The 16500-nt window shown below is 45.3% G+C and overlaps 1 protein-coding gene across 1 annotated transcript in view; it reads left to right on the top strand.

Moving 5' to 3' along the window:
• The first annotated feature begins 12590 nt into the window (after positions 1–12590).
• Positions 12591–16500, top strand: part of ELMOD1 (ELMO domain containing 1) — a 270336-nt gene continuing 266426 nt past the window's right edge. Inside the window, exon 1 of the mRNA XM_049823555.1 lies at positions 12591–12602. The gene's annotated coding sequence lies outside the window, so the exon portion shown is untranslated. The remainder of the gene's footprint in view (positions 12603–16500) is intronic.

Raw genomic sequence — 16500 nt, 5'->3', positions numbered from 1 at the left:
ATTATTTACATCATTACATACGAATATTTAGTAAGACTGTAGGGCTGGCTGTGGGTGATCAGATGCAGGGCTCGGTCAACAAGTGACGAGCCAGCTGTTCCCCAGGGCCAGCCCCTTTCATCCCCTTTTCCCTCACACTTGTTCCCGCTGCAGAACCACCTTTGATCCTTCCCCTAAGTATACGATAATAATTCTTGTCCACAACCCCCTGAAGACACCTCATAAGAAGTTGTACAACATCCCCAAATGCTTTTCCCCTGTAGCCCCCTGTGAGTCCCACACCCCTGTAGCTGCTCACTCCCCTGCTGGGCCTTCTGGGGAGGGGATGGTTCCACTGACCCTTCAGTAGGGTTCACCAGCCTGGGGCTGATCGCTTTCCTCTAACAATCACAGGGAGCAGGTCTGGAGCTCCGTTGGCACTGCTGAGGTTACTGGTTCCTCCATGTAGTACTGCCACTCTGATAGTTGCTGGGTCTTTGTGTTCATTGTGGTTAGGCTTTACAACAAATGTAGAACCTAACAAATTCCTTGGGGGTGAGCACAGAAGATACCCACACCTGTAGGTAAGGCAGGAGGCAGGACTGTAAGGGCTGGACAGTGAAGAAGGAGAAGAGGGATCACCTGCTCTGGCAGAAGCTTGTTTCAAAGGAGAGGAAGGGGAACTCTTCACTTTTTCTCCATTATAATGCTTAGGATGCGGAGGGATGACTATCATACATTCATCCATGAATAGGTTCAAATACACCATGCAGCTCCTGGCCACAGCTCTGTGCCTCTCCTTCCAGCCTGCTCAGCACAGCATCTCAATATCTCCAGGTGCCTGGTGCAAATAAGGCACCTTGAGGGTTTTTGTTTCCAAGACTGCAGTAATTCACATGTAGTGAAGTCAGAAATGTACCATCACATAGGTACTTTTCCTGAACCCACCATCTCCTTCAGCATCAAGACTTGCAGCTCAGCTCTTCTCATGAGTTTGTATTTTGTCCGCTTTCTGGGGCTGTAGGCAATACCTCATATGTGAGGACTCTGACCATGATAACAAGCATGGGACAGGGAGTAGCCAAAACCCACATCTCACAGGGCATTATGTAGGAACAAGTTGGTTGGAGAGTTGTATGATCCACAGGCACAGGAAGGACATGAGAAGGAAAGGAACAAACAGCAAGGACAAGGACAGTTCCAGGGTGAACTGCAAAAATTTCAACAACAAACCCCTTCCTCAGTACCAAGAGTACAAAGAGGAGGCAGAAATCTGAGAAAGACGTAGGAGAGAAGGAGAATATCCTTAACTCTGTAAAGTTCATAGACATTTCCCACACTCAACATATTTGAAATTTGCCTGCTATGGTATTCTCTCTGATAAGTAATTCCTGCTAAGAAAGATTATGAATGGTCCTCAGTAACACCTGTGAGCTGAGAGTTTCTGTGTACACATTGAATATCTGAACACACAGACACAGCTAATTCAGTGTCACCTTTGTTTAATCCTTGCTGGAAGTCCAGATGTTCCAGAGATTTTCAAAGCATTAACCGTGCCATCATTTGCCCTTATGCATCCAAAGGGACTGCCTGCCACTTGGCATGCAGCCAGAAGAAGCCTCACAACAGGTATACTTACAAGCATATTTAACCCTTTCCACCAATTCTTTGAAAACAGGGGTTTGAAACTCCAAGCTGTTATATTTTTATTACCCATTTAGTTGGTTAGCACGTACTTATCTTATTCCATACCTATATTGGTAAGCCCCACAGAGCCATCTATTATCTCAGGAGAGTACCAGACCTAAATTCAAAAGAGAATCACTGAGTACATGAGCTGGCAGCAAGGCCACACATCCCCCATGGGTGGGTATCCAATTTTAAGAAATAAAGACACTCTTGACACAGCTCAATTTTCTGTTATGGGAATATCTGTTTACAATTAGATATAGTAGGAAAATTCATAAGTCAACTTTTCTCCTGGAAAAAAGGTTCCCCTAGGGCACTCCAAAATATACTGAGACAAAAAGATGGTATTCTTGTCATGAATGTCTCAAGAGGTTTTATATTACTTTTTTATTATTATATCCCTTTCATATTACTCGTTCAGTTAAGCGAGTTGACATGGCATTAAACATGAAAAAGACTTTCTGTCTACACAGGCGATTCCTGCAAGAGAACTAGTCATAGAAGTAACTTTGTGGTCTTCCTGCTCAGCTCATAGGCCTCCCCATTATAACAAAAACACTTCATCAGGCTGAATCCAAATGCCATGGCAGGTACTCTTGAATAATAAATGTCCCAGTTTCTGGGCTGACAAGATCTAACTGTGAAACACTGGAAGAGAAATCCATGTCCATTACTCCTTCAAATTCATTATTTAATTAATGTCAGATTTTGTACTGTGTATGCCACTACTCTACAACAGTGAACCCCAGGGCTTGCCACAGTCCACCACAAAGTGACAAGGTTCATGTCGAGCACTCATTTTCTGTCTGTTCACAGCAGCATGTGGCCCCTCTCATCTCAGGAAAACATGAATGAAATACCTGAATGAAATACCAGATGGAAGCCCAAGGCTTTTCAATAATGGTCCTGCTTCTTGTGCAGTTATTTACCTTGACGCACATGCAGCAAGGGCTGGTTGAGATGTCTTACGCCCCCCACTTCATGCCTATTTTGCCTTTAGGCACCTTTGATGTAAAATAGCCAGCAGCATCAGCTCTTCCCCATTTTCTCTTCCCCTATTTACTGAGCAGAGCATGCATGGTCCTCAGAATTTTATGTGAAGATATTGACAGCAACACTTTCTCAAAATATACAGGTTACGTGAACAATGACCATTAATGAAGCGGTATCAAATATTAACATATGTATGGTTTTGAACATCTGGAGGATGGGGACTAGCTCCAAAATGACACTTAGGGTTCACCCTGGAAACAGTCCATTGTATCTGTGGATGGATGGTGGCCTTGTTCTACCCAAGCAACCAGGTTTCCTCCTCAGAAAGCCCTAGTTACTTGCCCAATACGGACTGATTCAGTCAGAGAAGTGCCAAAGGAGTTACACTACAGTAAAGAATTGCAACAGGGGGTATCCTCAAGCTAAAATATTTGTTAAGGGAAGAGGTAGTAAATGCAATTTAGTGATGTCATTTACACTCCAATGAGTGAAGTACGAGCCATGAAGGTCTCTACACAGCTTAGACATTCACCCAATGGGAACGTTTCCTTGGGTGTACCTGCATGTTGTCCACAGACAGACAGCTGTGAGCTAGCTCTGCCATTGTGGTTAACAGGGCATTGAGCCTGCAGCCATAGCCATCACCTCCCAGCAGTGTTACCAGCCTAGCACCATGCTCATCACAGCTATCCAGTACCCAGTCCAGAGCAGAAGCAGCACTATGTTCGTATCTGTTCAGAGCAAGTCTGCAAAGAGATAGACCTACTTTTGTCCTCAGCCCTCTCTCACCAGGGCTCAGCACTGCTTTCCCACTGCTCCCACACTTTCTTCTATTCCAGATTTTTGTGCAGAGCTTTCTACCTGACCCTCTTTTTGTGCTAGATGCAGGATAGCACCAGCTTTCCCTCAAACCTCTCTCCTCATTCACAAAATGCAGGGCTGTGTGGAGAACAGGAGCGCTGCTGAGACAGCTGCTTCAACCAGCTGTCACATTTTATTATTTGCATCTGATAGCCCGTGTACTATCAGAGGAGCTCTGTCTTATTTTAACTGTCTGTTCTGGTGACAGACGTAATACGTAAAAACACCAGTAATGGACCAGGACCCCTGTGGCACTTGACACTGTGCAGCAAAGAGCAGAAGGATGGTCCATGCTCTAATCTTTGCTGCAATTTGAGCACACACGTTTGCAGGCATCCTCTTCACGTGCTAAGTGAGGTGACAGTGCATTTCTTAGAAGCCATAGGCCTGTCCCCCAGCTGTCACAACACCTGGGACACCCTTCCAGGAGTGAGAGAATCCATACGAATAACAAAACAGAACAGGATGGAAAATGCCTGGGAGATTTTCCTAGTGTTTCTCCTGAGAGCATTGAAAGAAGACACAAAACATTTTGATCTTCCCCATTTTCGTTCCAAGGTTTGGTTCTCCTGGTTCAAAGGCATTAGCAGCCTTTGAACATTGCTGCCACATGATACATGTGGAATGAGCCACTTTCTAGACTCTGAAATGAGTGGATTCAAACCTGCCTATACATCATTTAAGCTGAAATAGTTAATACTAAAGCTGGGATATAGCTGTCTTCAAAGCTTTGCAAAATGCTTGTGTCAGACAGCATGAACTCACCTCTAAGCACTGGGCATTTCAAACAAACTATCTCCATGACAGCAGTCAGCCCCAAAACTGCCCTGGAAAAGATTCTTGTTTCCTCCTTAAAAGCAGTAAGTGTTGGACTCCAGTATAAACTGGAAAGTAAACTGCACTGGGAGAAACTGCAGCCTAGAAGCTCTCTTGCACTTACCAGCACTCTCATCCTCTGAGCCCACCACATTCCCTTCAGAAAAAATATAATACATCTCCAGTACTGCGAAGTTTGAACTTGGCTCCACACTGAGCAAATGTCCCCAAAGTTCAGAGCTCTTCCAAGCCAGTTTATTTCCTCTGAGAACGTCTTTAATGAAGTACTTACTTATATTTTCCTTGAAGTAGATATACTGTATCTGTTGTTATCTGTTATTTTTTATTTTAGTAGGAGATTTGGTTTTGCTTCCACAAGTGTGTCTTTGACCTATAATAAAATCCATACTGAAGTAATGGCTAATTCTGAACAAGGAAGTAATTATTCCAGTAAATCCAAGGGAGGGTACAAACAGCTACATTCCTCTGACCTTTTGTAGTGGTTTCAGCCCGGCCGGTAACAAAGGACCACGCAGCCGCTCGCTCACTCCTCCGCCCCCCTCCGGTGGGATGGGGAGGAGACGGAGGAGAGAAAAGGAAAAGAAACTGGAACCTCGAGGGTTGAGATAAAGGCAGTTTACTGGGACAAACACAAAGACATTACAACAGCAACAATGGCACTAATGAAAAAAAAAAGTATACAAAAAGAGTGATGCACAGTGCAACTGCTCACCACCCGGGACCCGACGCTCCGCCACTTCCCCCACCGAAAACAGAGACCACCCCCCGGCCCGCTCCCCATTTATATACTGGGCAGGATGTCACATGGTATGGAATAGCTCCTTGGCTAGTCCAGGTCAGCTGCCCCGGCTATGACCCCACCTCCCAGGTTCCTGTAAAAATTAACTCTATCCCAGCTGAACCCAGGACATTATCCACCCCTTATTCTATACCATCTACATCATGCCCAGATCTTACATTTTTTCCCAATCAACCACTACAACTTTCCTTGTCTTATATATAAGTATATGGACTCCACCCCCCGACCTCGCACACACACACACATGGTGTTCCTTTAGCCTATGGGCTATCCCTCTAATGTGTCCATTGATTTTGGGGCTCTATCTGTTGTAACAGTTCTTCAGGATAAGAGAGAGATGGTGTGAGATGTTGGGTTGTTGTATGCTGCCTCTGGAACTTGTGGCTAGTACATTTGGTGCAACTCATGCCCTTGGTCTGCAGGTCGAAGATGTTGATCTTGAGGAAATTGCTGGGTGCTAGTTCAAGTTCTATCGCTGTTGTACTTGGCTCAGTTTCAAAAGTCCATCCTGTAGTCATTTGAATGATTCTCACAATAATACCCTTGATATGGCATATAGACACTATAGATACAATGACATGCATTGGCAGGTTATTTAGCAGTTAAATATCATACAGCCCAATTCACTGGCTATTCTCTCCCAAAATCAAATCTCCCTGAGGTACACATCGAACCTCCCCATCCTTCTGCATCACCCACCAGGTGTACCCAGGTCCTTGAGCAAAAACAACCCCTTGAATGGGTTTGCCTCTGCTTGAGGGAGGACTAACCCAGGCTGTCTTTCCTAACATACTCCTCATGCGCACTACAGGGACTTTATCCCCTTCTACAGTATGTGGAACTCTTGGTTGGGCGGGGCCAGCCCGATTGGCGGATCCTCTAGTATTAACTAACCAGGTGGCTTTTGTTAAATGTGTATCCCAATGCTTGAAAGTTCCACCCCCCATCGCTCTCAATGTAGTTTTCAACAGTCCATTGTATCGTTCAATTTTTCCGGAGGCCGGTGCGTGATAAGGGATGTGATACACCCACTCAATGCCATGTTCTTTGGCCCAGGTGCCTACGAGGTTGTTTCGGAAGTGAGTCCCGTTGTCCGACTTGATTCTTTCTGGGGTGCCGTGTTGCCATAAAATTTTCTCTTCAAGGCCCAGGATAGTGTTCTGGGCAGTGGCATGGGACACAGGGTATGTTTCCAGCCACCCAGTGGTTGCTTCCACCATTGTAAGCACATGGCACTTGCCTTGGCGTGTTCGTGGGAGTGTGATATAGTCAATCTGCCAGGCCTCCCACCGTTTATATTTCAGCCATCGCCCTCCATGCGACAGGGGTTTTTGCTGCTTGGCTTGCTTAATTGCAGCACATATTTCACATTCATGGATGACCTGTGCGATAGTGTCCATGGTCAAGTCCACCCCTCGATCTCGAGCCCATCTATATGTTGCATCTCTTCCCTGATGGCCTGAGATATCGTGGGCCCACTGAGCCATAAATAGCTCACCCCTACGTTGCCAGTCCAGGTCCACCTGAGACACTTCAATCTTGGCGGCCTGATCCACCTGCTGGTTGTTTTGATGTTCTTCAGTGGCTCGACTCTTGGGTACATGAGCGTCTACGTGACGTACTTTTACCACTAGCTTCTCTATCCGAACAGCGATATCTTGCCACAGTGCGGCAGCCCAGATGGGTTTACCTCTGCGCTGCCAATTGCCCTTCTTCCATTGCTGTAGCCACCCCCATAGGGCATTTGCCACCATCCATGAGTCAGTATAGAGATAGAGCACTGGCCACTTTTCTCTTTCAGCAATGTCTAACGCTAGCTGGATGGCTTTCACCTCTGCAGACTGACTCGATTCCCCTTCTCCTTCAGCAGTTTCTGCGACTAGTCGTGTAGGACTCCATACAGCAGCCTTCCACCTCCAATGCTTTTCCACAATGCGACAGGACCCATCAGTGAACAGGGCATATTGCCTCTCATTTTCTGGCAGTTTATTATACAGCGGGGCTTCTTCAGCCCGTGTCACCTCCTCCTCTGGCGACATTCCAAAATCTTTGCCTTCTGGCCAGTCTGTGATCACTTCTAACATTCCTGGGCGACTGGGGTTTCCTATGCGAGCTCGCTGTGTGATCAGTGCGATCCACTTACTCCACGTGGCGTCAGTCGCGTGATGCGTAGAGGAAACTTTCCCTTTGAACATCCAGCCCAGCACTGGCAGTCGGGGTGCTAAGAAGAGCTGTGTTTCAGTACCAACCACTTCTGAGGCGGCTCGAACTCCTTCTTATGCTGCCAAGATCTCTTTTTCAGTTGGAGTATAGCGAGCCTCGGATCCTCGATATCCCCGACTCCAAAACCCCAGAGGTCGGCCACGGGTCTCCCCAGGTGCTTTCTGCCAAAGGCTCCAGGTAGGGCCATTCTCCCCAGCTGCAGTGTAGAGCATATTTTTAATATCTTGTCCTGTCCGGACTGGCCCAAGAGCTACTGCGTGAACATTCTCCTGCTTAATCTGTTCAAAGGCTTGTCGTTGCTCAGGCCCCCATTTAAAATCGTTCTTCTTCCGAGTAACTTGGTAGAGAGGGCTTACAATTTGACTGTAATTTGGAATATGCATTTTCCAAAAACCCACAACACCTAAGAAAGCCTGTGTTTCCTTTTTATTAGTCGATGAGGACATAGCTGCTACTTTGTTGATGACGTCCACAGGGATCTGACGACGCCCATCTTGCCATTTTACTCCTAAGAACTGGATCTCCTGCACAGGTTCCTTGACCTTACTTTCTTTTATGGCAAAACCAGCCTTCAAAAGGATTTGGATTATTTTCTTCCCTTTCTCAAAAACTTCTTTTGCCGTGTTGCCCCATACGATGATGTCATCAATATATTGCAGGTGCTCTGGAGCTTCACCTTTTTCTAGTGCAGCCTGGATCAGTCCATGACAAATGGTGGGGCTGTGTTTCTACCCCTGGGGCAGTCTATTCCAGGTGTACTGGACGCCCCTCCAAGTGAAAGCAAACTGAGGCCTGCACTCCGCTGCCAAAGGAATGGAGAAAAATGCATTAGCAATGTCAGTTGTGGCATACCACTCAGCTGCCTTTGATTCCAGTTCATATTGAAGCTCTAACATATCTGGCACAGCAGCGCTCAGCAGTGGCGTGACTTCATTCAGCCCACGATAATCTACTGTTAGTCGCCATTCCCCATTAGATTTCTGCACGGGCCATATGGGACTATTAAAGGGTGAGTGAGTCTTGCAGATCACTCCTTGGCTCTCCAATTGGCAAATCAGCTTATGGATGGGGATCAGGGAGTCTCAGTTGGTGTGATATTGCCGCCGGTGCACCATCGTGGTAGCAATTGGCACCTGTTGTTCTTCAGCCTTCAGCAACCCCACAACCGAAGGGTCTTGGGAGAGACCCGGCAGGGTAGACAGCTGTTCAATCTCCTCCGTCTCCAATGCAGCTATACCAAAGGCCCAACGGTACCCTTTTGGGTCCTTGAAATACCCCCTCCTGAGATAATCTATACCAAGGATGCACGGGGCCTCTGGGCCAGTCGCAATGGGGTGTTTATGCCACTCATTCCCGGTTAGACTCATTTCAGCTTCCAATACAGTTAGCTCTTGGGATCCCCCTGTCACACCAGAGATACAGATGGGTTCTGCCCCTTTATAACTTGATGGCATTAGGGTACATTGTGCACCAGTGTCCACTAGACCCTTATATTCCTGTGGGTCTGATGTGCCAGGCCATCGAATCCACACTGTCCAGTAGACTCGGTTGTCCCTCTCCTCCACCTGGCTGGAGGCAGGGCCCCTCTAATCCTGGTTAGAATATCCGTTACTCACTTTCTGCACACGTGAATCAGAAGTACCTTCAAGGGGATCAGAAATGAGATCAGCCCATCTACTGCGTCTGGGGGACTGCTCACGGGAAACTGGAGCAGCAGTTTTCCAAGAAGAATTCTCTTTTCTGGTTGCTTTTTCTCGCAACTCCTGTACCCGTGCATCCAAGACTGAGGTAGGTTTTCCATCCCACTTCCTCATGTCCTCTCCATGGTCACGCAGGTAAAACCACAGGTTAGCCCGTCGAGTGTACTTTCTCTCTCCTCTCTCTTGGGCAGAGGAACACTTACTCCCAATAAGCGATGGGGGCCTGTACAGGTGAGGAGGAGGACAGATCCACTTTGAATTGCTGGAACTCTCGGGACAACTCCTCTACAGCTGAGACACAGGCCCGTAGGGAGGAAGAGAGACTTCCTTCGTATTGCCACAGTTGGAAAGCCAATTCATCCATCGTTTGTCCATAGCCTTCTTTCCAGGACATTACTGCCAATGAGTTGGCATAGGTTGGTGGTGCACTTCGTAGAAACTTCTGCCACATGGGTTGTGTGCATTGGACTTCATCTGGATCTGTGGGTGACTGCGCATTTTCTGGATCATTATAAATCACCTCCAGCACGGCTAATTCTCTCAGATACTGGATACCTCTCTCCATGGTGGTCCACTTGCCTTGGTGACATGTAACTTCATCCCTGAAGGGGTATCTTTCCTTTACACCTAACAGAAGTCGCCTCCAGAGGCTGAGGACTTGTGTTTTTCTCCCAATCGCCTTGTCGATGCCCCCTTCCCTAGACAGAGATCCCAACTGCTTGGCTTCCTTACCCTCTAATTCCACACTACTAGCCCCGCTATCCCAGCATCGGAGCAGCCAGGTAACAATGTGCTCACCTGGGTGGCAGCTAAAATCTTTTCGCATGTCACGCAACTCACTCATGGATAGAGATCGGGTAATTATTTCAGGTTCTGCCTCTACCTCCTGTTCTCGCGATGACCCTGGTTCATCTTCATCTCTCACTAAGCGAACTGATTTCTTTGTGTGTTTCTTTTTCTGTACAGGGGCGACTGATACTGGCACAGGTTGGTCCTCTGGTTTAGCTGAAGTGTCTGTCACCGGTGTAGGGGTAGTCACGGTACCTGTTGTCGGGGTAGGGGCAGCCACGGTGCTTGTTGTCAGGGTAGGAGCAGCCACGGTGTCTGTTGTTGGGGTTGGGGTAGCCACGGTGCCTGTTGTTCTGTTTTCCATCTTTTCTCCCTGAGGGTGCTGCCTAGTATCAAGCAGTGTTTGGTAGATACTGGCCAGGGCCCAGCACAATGTAGTGAGTTGTGTGTCTCTGGGATAGCCACAGCATTTTTCTTTCAAATATTCTGTCACTTCATGAGGGTTCTGTAGTTGTTCGGGAGTGAACTTCCAAGTCACTGGCGGTGAGAAGTTCTCTAGATACCTGCCCATATCCTCCCACATGCCGTGCCACCCATAAGTATCCAGCTTTGGGGGAGATCTCTGTGTGGTCCTCTTAAAGAGCCTTTTTGTAGCCCTAAAGAAGACCTGAAACATATTCAGGAGGCATAGCACTAACAGCACACTGGCTTGTGCATCCCAAGGATATTCAAAATTCTCAAAAGCTGTTGTAATTAGTCGGAAGGAGAAAAGGGAGGTGAACGGATGGGGGGAGGTATCCCCCCCTAATTTCCCCATGTATTGGGTGTAATTACCAATAAAATCCGACAGAAGGTGCCCAAAGTATGGAAATGTTATCACTGCCTCATACAGATACCAGCTTAACCTCATGACCAGTGATGTAATCATTTCATAAGTCGACATTGCCCAGTACAGCAAAATGATAGTCCCAATCACTCTCCCAGAGATGAGATACGCAACTACAGGCAATACATAGAGCATATAAGAGCTTACAGAACGCCACCATGTAAACAAATGAAACAACATTGTGACTAACATCTATTTATCTAAGAAATGCGTTTGACAAATTTGTTTCAACACGCTCTGGCCAGATCTGTTGTTATCTCAACCCTTCAGCCCCACGTTGGGCGCCAAAAAGGACTGTCGTGTTTTCAGCCCGGCCGGTAACAAAGGACCACGCAGCCGCTCGCTCACTCCTCCGCCCCCCTCCAGTGGGATGGGGAGGAGACGGAGGAGAGAAAAGGAAAAAGAAACTGGAACCTCGAGGGTTGAGATAAAGGCAGTTTACTGGGACAAACACAAAAAGATTACAACAACAACAACGGCACTAATGAAAAAGTATACAAAAAGAGTGATGCACAGTGCAACTGCTCACCACCCAGGACCCGACACTCCACCACTTCCCCCACCGAAAACAGAGACCACCCCCCGGCCCACTCCCCATTTATATACTGAGCATGATGTCGCATGGTATGGAATAGCTCCTTGGCTAGTCCAGGTCAGCTGCCCCGGCTATGCCCCCACCTCCCAGGTTCCTGTAAAAATTAACTCTATCCCAGCTGAACCCAGGACACCTTTCTGTGTCCCTTTTCGGAAATGAACAAGTACTTTGAGCAATAGAACAAAATTTCTTGTGTTGCAGTTCTGCTGGGTCATAACAAAGTGCTGCCTACATCCATGTAATTAGAAGGGAGGTTAATGTTCCAGTGGGTAAAGCAGATAGATAGAAGGCATATTTAAGTGGGCCGAACAGTTTATTAAATGAGATAATAATAAATACTTTGCCCCTCGTCAAGTGTCATTTCAAGATGAATTGATACAATTCTTTACCTCAGGAAAGTCCATTTAGTTAAAAAAGGCCTGTAATCTCTACTGATGCAAATCAGTGTCATCCCTCATTTGTTTTGGCCTGAATATTTTCTCCTTTTTGCTTTTCTATTCCTTAACCTTTCATATCTTGCCTTTGATTTTCTAGCAAGAATAGAGATCAGCCTCAGCTGTGACTTCAGACACATGCTTTCTAGCACTCATTGCTGTATCGGCGATTTCCTTCTTTTGCCCAACTTCACTACAGTGTTTGCAGGGACATTTCCATGGAGTGCAGCTGCCTTCCCTACACAGGATTCAGAAGCTGATTTAGGAATAATCAGTCTCTTACATAGCTTTCAGATGCTGCTGTCCCTGAGAAAGAAGAGTGGAGGGACATCACACCACCCATGCCAGTTTGCCAATACCTGGAGCGGGTTCCTTTGACTATGAAGGAGCTGATCCCTTGCCAAGGTCTGGAGGTGGCCTTGCTGAAGAAGAGGAAAGGACACGTTTCTAGGGAGGCTACCTGCTTGCTGGCTGCAGAGGGACCAGCTCCAGCACTGCTGCCCTTCACAGCTGCCTGGAACTTTCATAACCGTTTCAGTAACACACTTTAACCAGAACATTTTAGCAAAGGAGGTTAGACTTTTTCTGTTTAAGCTATGATGTCTATGCACTGGCTTTGTTGGGGGAGGACAGGGTTTCCTCTTCCCATTTCAGGGCATTAGGACATCTTTTGAAAGCTTCCCAGTACCAAGCTGCAATGGTGATGCTGTTGAGAGTAGGAAGAAAAAACATCACCTCTCATTCTTCTTCTCTCTGGCATGAATTTGAAGTATACTTTAAAAAAAAAAAAAAAAAAACAAACCATAGAAAATTGATTGTATCAAGAAAGCAGACAGCACTATTTACTGTTCTCACAGTGCTTCCAAGCCTCAAATTTGTGGGCATAACATCTGGTTTTACAAGAACAAGACACCAAGAAAGTGCAACAATTTCATCATCTTGCTAAAATCTGTGTATTGGTTGCAGTTGTAGTACATATTCCAAAGTCTCATTATGCAGCTATTTTTTTCCCCCAGTTCATCACAAAGGCCTGTCAAAAAACCTACTGTCTAAGCACTCGATTCCCCTTCTTCTCTAAATACTGCTTTTCTGCTCATACAGATTTGTCTGAATGTACCTGTGTCACCTGTAATAATGTAATAGGCCTAAAAATTACTTAGTGTCATCTTGCATCTTCCACTTAGGTACAGAAGATGTTTTAAACCTAAATTGATGCTTTTAATACACCTTTTTCTGCTCCTTGTAGCACTTTCAGATATCATCTCCCAATCACTGTAACAGGGAGAAAGAATATAAAACTGTTCTGATGTTAGTGTTATGGGCTGAAAAATCCCCATGCAAAGTCCAGGTTCAGTATTTCCACCTAACTTGTAATTTGCATTTGTTGTATTAATTAAACAACGCATAGAAATTCCACATGACGCAGTCTGGTAGGATCTGGTGTTCAGGCTGCCTGGAGCCCAGATAATGAAGCAGCCCTACCAGCATGACATATTCATTAATAGCTTATGTGCTGAAGCTAAGTGGAAAAAAACCCAATAAAACCATGGCCTGACAGGAAAGAAAAGCAGTATCTGTGTTACTGATGCAAGTCATTGCCCTGAGCAAGCCAGGCAAGGTACCCTGTGCTGCTCTGGTGGGGCCAGCCAGGGTCCTCTCCTAGCTGCCCAGTACTGACATGCCTCTCCCGTGCTCTTCTTTCAGCACTTCTCTGCTTGTATGCATTTGAATATGATACCCCTGGAGACATTTCCTTTTTCTTATCTAGAGCAACTTCCTAGCAAACTGTGAGGTTCCTAATTCCAACATACTTATCTGTCCCACCTTACACTGTACTGCCAGGCTGAGTTTTTTGTAAACGGGCTTTGACTGACTTAAGTCAGTTTTACATACATCCTTAAAGATCCAGAATGCAGACTGATTTTGCTGTCCAGTAAACATGAAACACCAAGTCACCTTACTGAGAACACTTCTTATGGATAAACTCAGTTTAAAAAGCAAACAAACAATCCCCCCCCATATGTTCATTATTCACTTACCTCAAACTGTGCTAGTCCTGCTTAAACCTGTTAGGACCATTTATACTAAGGCTTTCTTGTAATGGGGATTAAGGACCATTAATTCACTATTTGTATACCAACAGAATGATCGCAAAAAGACACAAGCACCTGGAATTGCTCCAGGTTATAAGAACGATTCTGCAGTTGGGCAGGAAGGGTTTGGCCTGGTACCCACAAAACTCAGTTTTCCCCAACCTCTTTCATCAGTTTGTGCCTCTCTTTGGGTTATAAGCTGTTTGGGCCAGGCACAATCTTATTATATATATATAGGGTGTGTAGTGTAGGAGGTTACCTAGACCCTCAAACTACATCAAACAGCTGTGGGGTTTCTGATCTTGCCTTCCTCCCCAAGGCTTTTCATCTGAACTTGGGTAGCTCTGAGAAGAAGAAATATTATGTCTCAGGAGAGCTTACCTTTGACCAAGGCATCTTCATCTTTTTAAACTCCTGGGTAATTTTTCTAACCAACATCCTGAATGTTGAAAGTTAGGTTGATGCAATTGTCAATGAGTGAGTTAGAAATACCTCAAAAATACAAGATTTATAATGGGAGTGAGCCAAAGACCACAAAATGGCAGCAGAGCAGCCATTATGGAATCATACGCCTCCAGCATTATTTTTCATGCAAAGTGAGTAATATATTTTAAGTCAGCCACAACAGCTAGAAGAACCTGAGTCATTCCCTTGCACAGGAGGAATAAATTATGTCAGGGATTAAAATGTGCTGAGGCTTCTTAACATAAAAAAAAATAATTGATAGATTAGCACAAATCCTCATTAGGTGATGCTGTCCTGAGCAGTACAGAAAAAGCAAGTTGTGAGCTAGGATTGTCTATTGACTTGCCAGGAAATCTTTATTGCTCATCTGTAGCCTATGTATTGGGCAACCCACACAGGCTTGGTTAAAAGGCTGGTAGAAAACAGGCATCTCCAGCTCCTCGGGTTGAATGTGTGTCAATTATTTCTTTCTGCAGTCTTTACTTAGGTACTTAAGAAACTCCTCTTAGTACATTTTCACAAAGAATGATTGTCCAAATGAAGATTTAAAGAAGGAAAATGAGATTTGATTTTCTTTTGGAAAATCACATTAGAAGAAGCTAGAGCATATCCCATGCCAGGAAAAGGCAGCCTTTGTCGTACCTAACCACACTGTTAAAATCACTAATAAATGGAAAAAAAGTATTTCAGAGACACTATGATCTGTAGGTCCAGATTAATTAGGATAACACTTTAATTATTCAATGGTAATACATGCCACCTTTGAAACCAAAATTATCAAAAGTGGGTGTTTGCAGGCTCCGCAACTACCAAACACATCTCCTTCTGCTTCTATTATGGCAGCACATAGACTTAATGGAATCACAATTTTCTCTGCAAGGCCTAAAGCTACCTCAGTTAGGCAGACTGAGTCCCATACCCTGAAGAGGAGAGAGTATTCTGCAGAACAATATTTAATCCCCAAATTAGAAGAGATGACTCAGACCTGTTCAAAACTCTTTTGTCTCTCCTAATCTTTGTACTGATCAGGGGTGAAACTAAGAGGGAAAGCGTTCACTCTCTGCATCTTCTCTCAATTGCTCTTGCAATTTTTCCTTTTCCTTCTTATTTCAAACACCATTTTTGTACTTTCTCCGAGCAGCCTCAGCAGGCTTACTGAGCATATTTTCAGGGCCATCAGAGCTGCTCCTTCATCCCCTCTGATGAACTTTCCCAGCACTCCTAGAGCAGCTTCACCTTTTGTGCCATGCCTCTCTTGAGATTAGCTTCTCTTTGGGTTGGCAGGCCCTCCTATCACGGAAGCAATATCACCACCAAAACTATTAATCATGGCTCTGCGACAGATAGGAGCACATATTAGGCTGTAACTAGAGGCAGTCAGAAAAACAAGGTTATTTTATTAGCAAGTTTCAGCTAAAGGCTGGACATCATTCGAGTGGATAATTACAATTCCTTCTGACTTCCAAATTACACAGAGTAAACCAGTATTATTTTCAAGAGCCTGTGTCCAGCAGCACTGTGGGAATCGCGTGATGATGGAATACGTACCTGAAAGTGGTCTTTTGCTTTATGTGGTTCTGGCTGTACCACAACATACATCACCTAGTTCTGCCTTAAATGTTACAGTTTTATTGCTTCTCCTGCTTGGCACGTGCAGCAGTTTCCTCAGAATTTTCCACCCATTTTCTCCTCGGCTATGAGACAGTAGGTGCTGGAGCTGTAAATGCTGGAGGTTTCCACCACTGGAAACCCCAAGGTATATTTTTGCTCTCAGCCTAATCCCATGCTTGGGCCCAAAAATGCTATGGAGCAGAGTCATTATGAAAGTGATGCCAGTGAGATCTGTTGTCATAAAATTGAGACCCCCACATAAGAGCTTTGTAATTAAGGAATAAACAGAGGCAATAAGCCATTACATTTGGTGCTGTGAGAGTTTTAGGAAAGCATGTTTTCTATAACTCATGGAAATAACACACGACCTTTCACATGACTATTTTTTTTTCTTTTATTGTTAGCAGATGTCACTGCAGTCAAGGGAAGCAGGATACCACATGGCCCCTGTTTTAAGACAGTCATTTAATTAAGTCCATGCCTTTGATACCATATACTTAGAGCCTTCAGGAATGCCAGCCAATGACAAAGTAGTCTTCAAATAGA

Source organism: Accipiter gentilis, chromosome 19 (genome assembly GCF_929443795.1).
Source record: "Accipiter gentilis chromosome 19, bAccGen1.1, whole genome shotgun sequence".
Classification (NCBI taxonomy): Eukaryota; Metazoa; Chordata; class Aves; order Accipitriformes; family Accipitridae; genus Astur; species Astur gentilis.
This window is presented reverse-complemented; position numbering and strand designations above follow the sequence as displayed.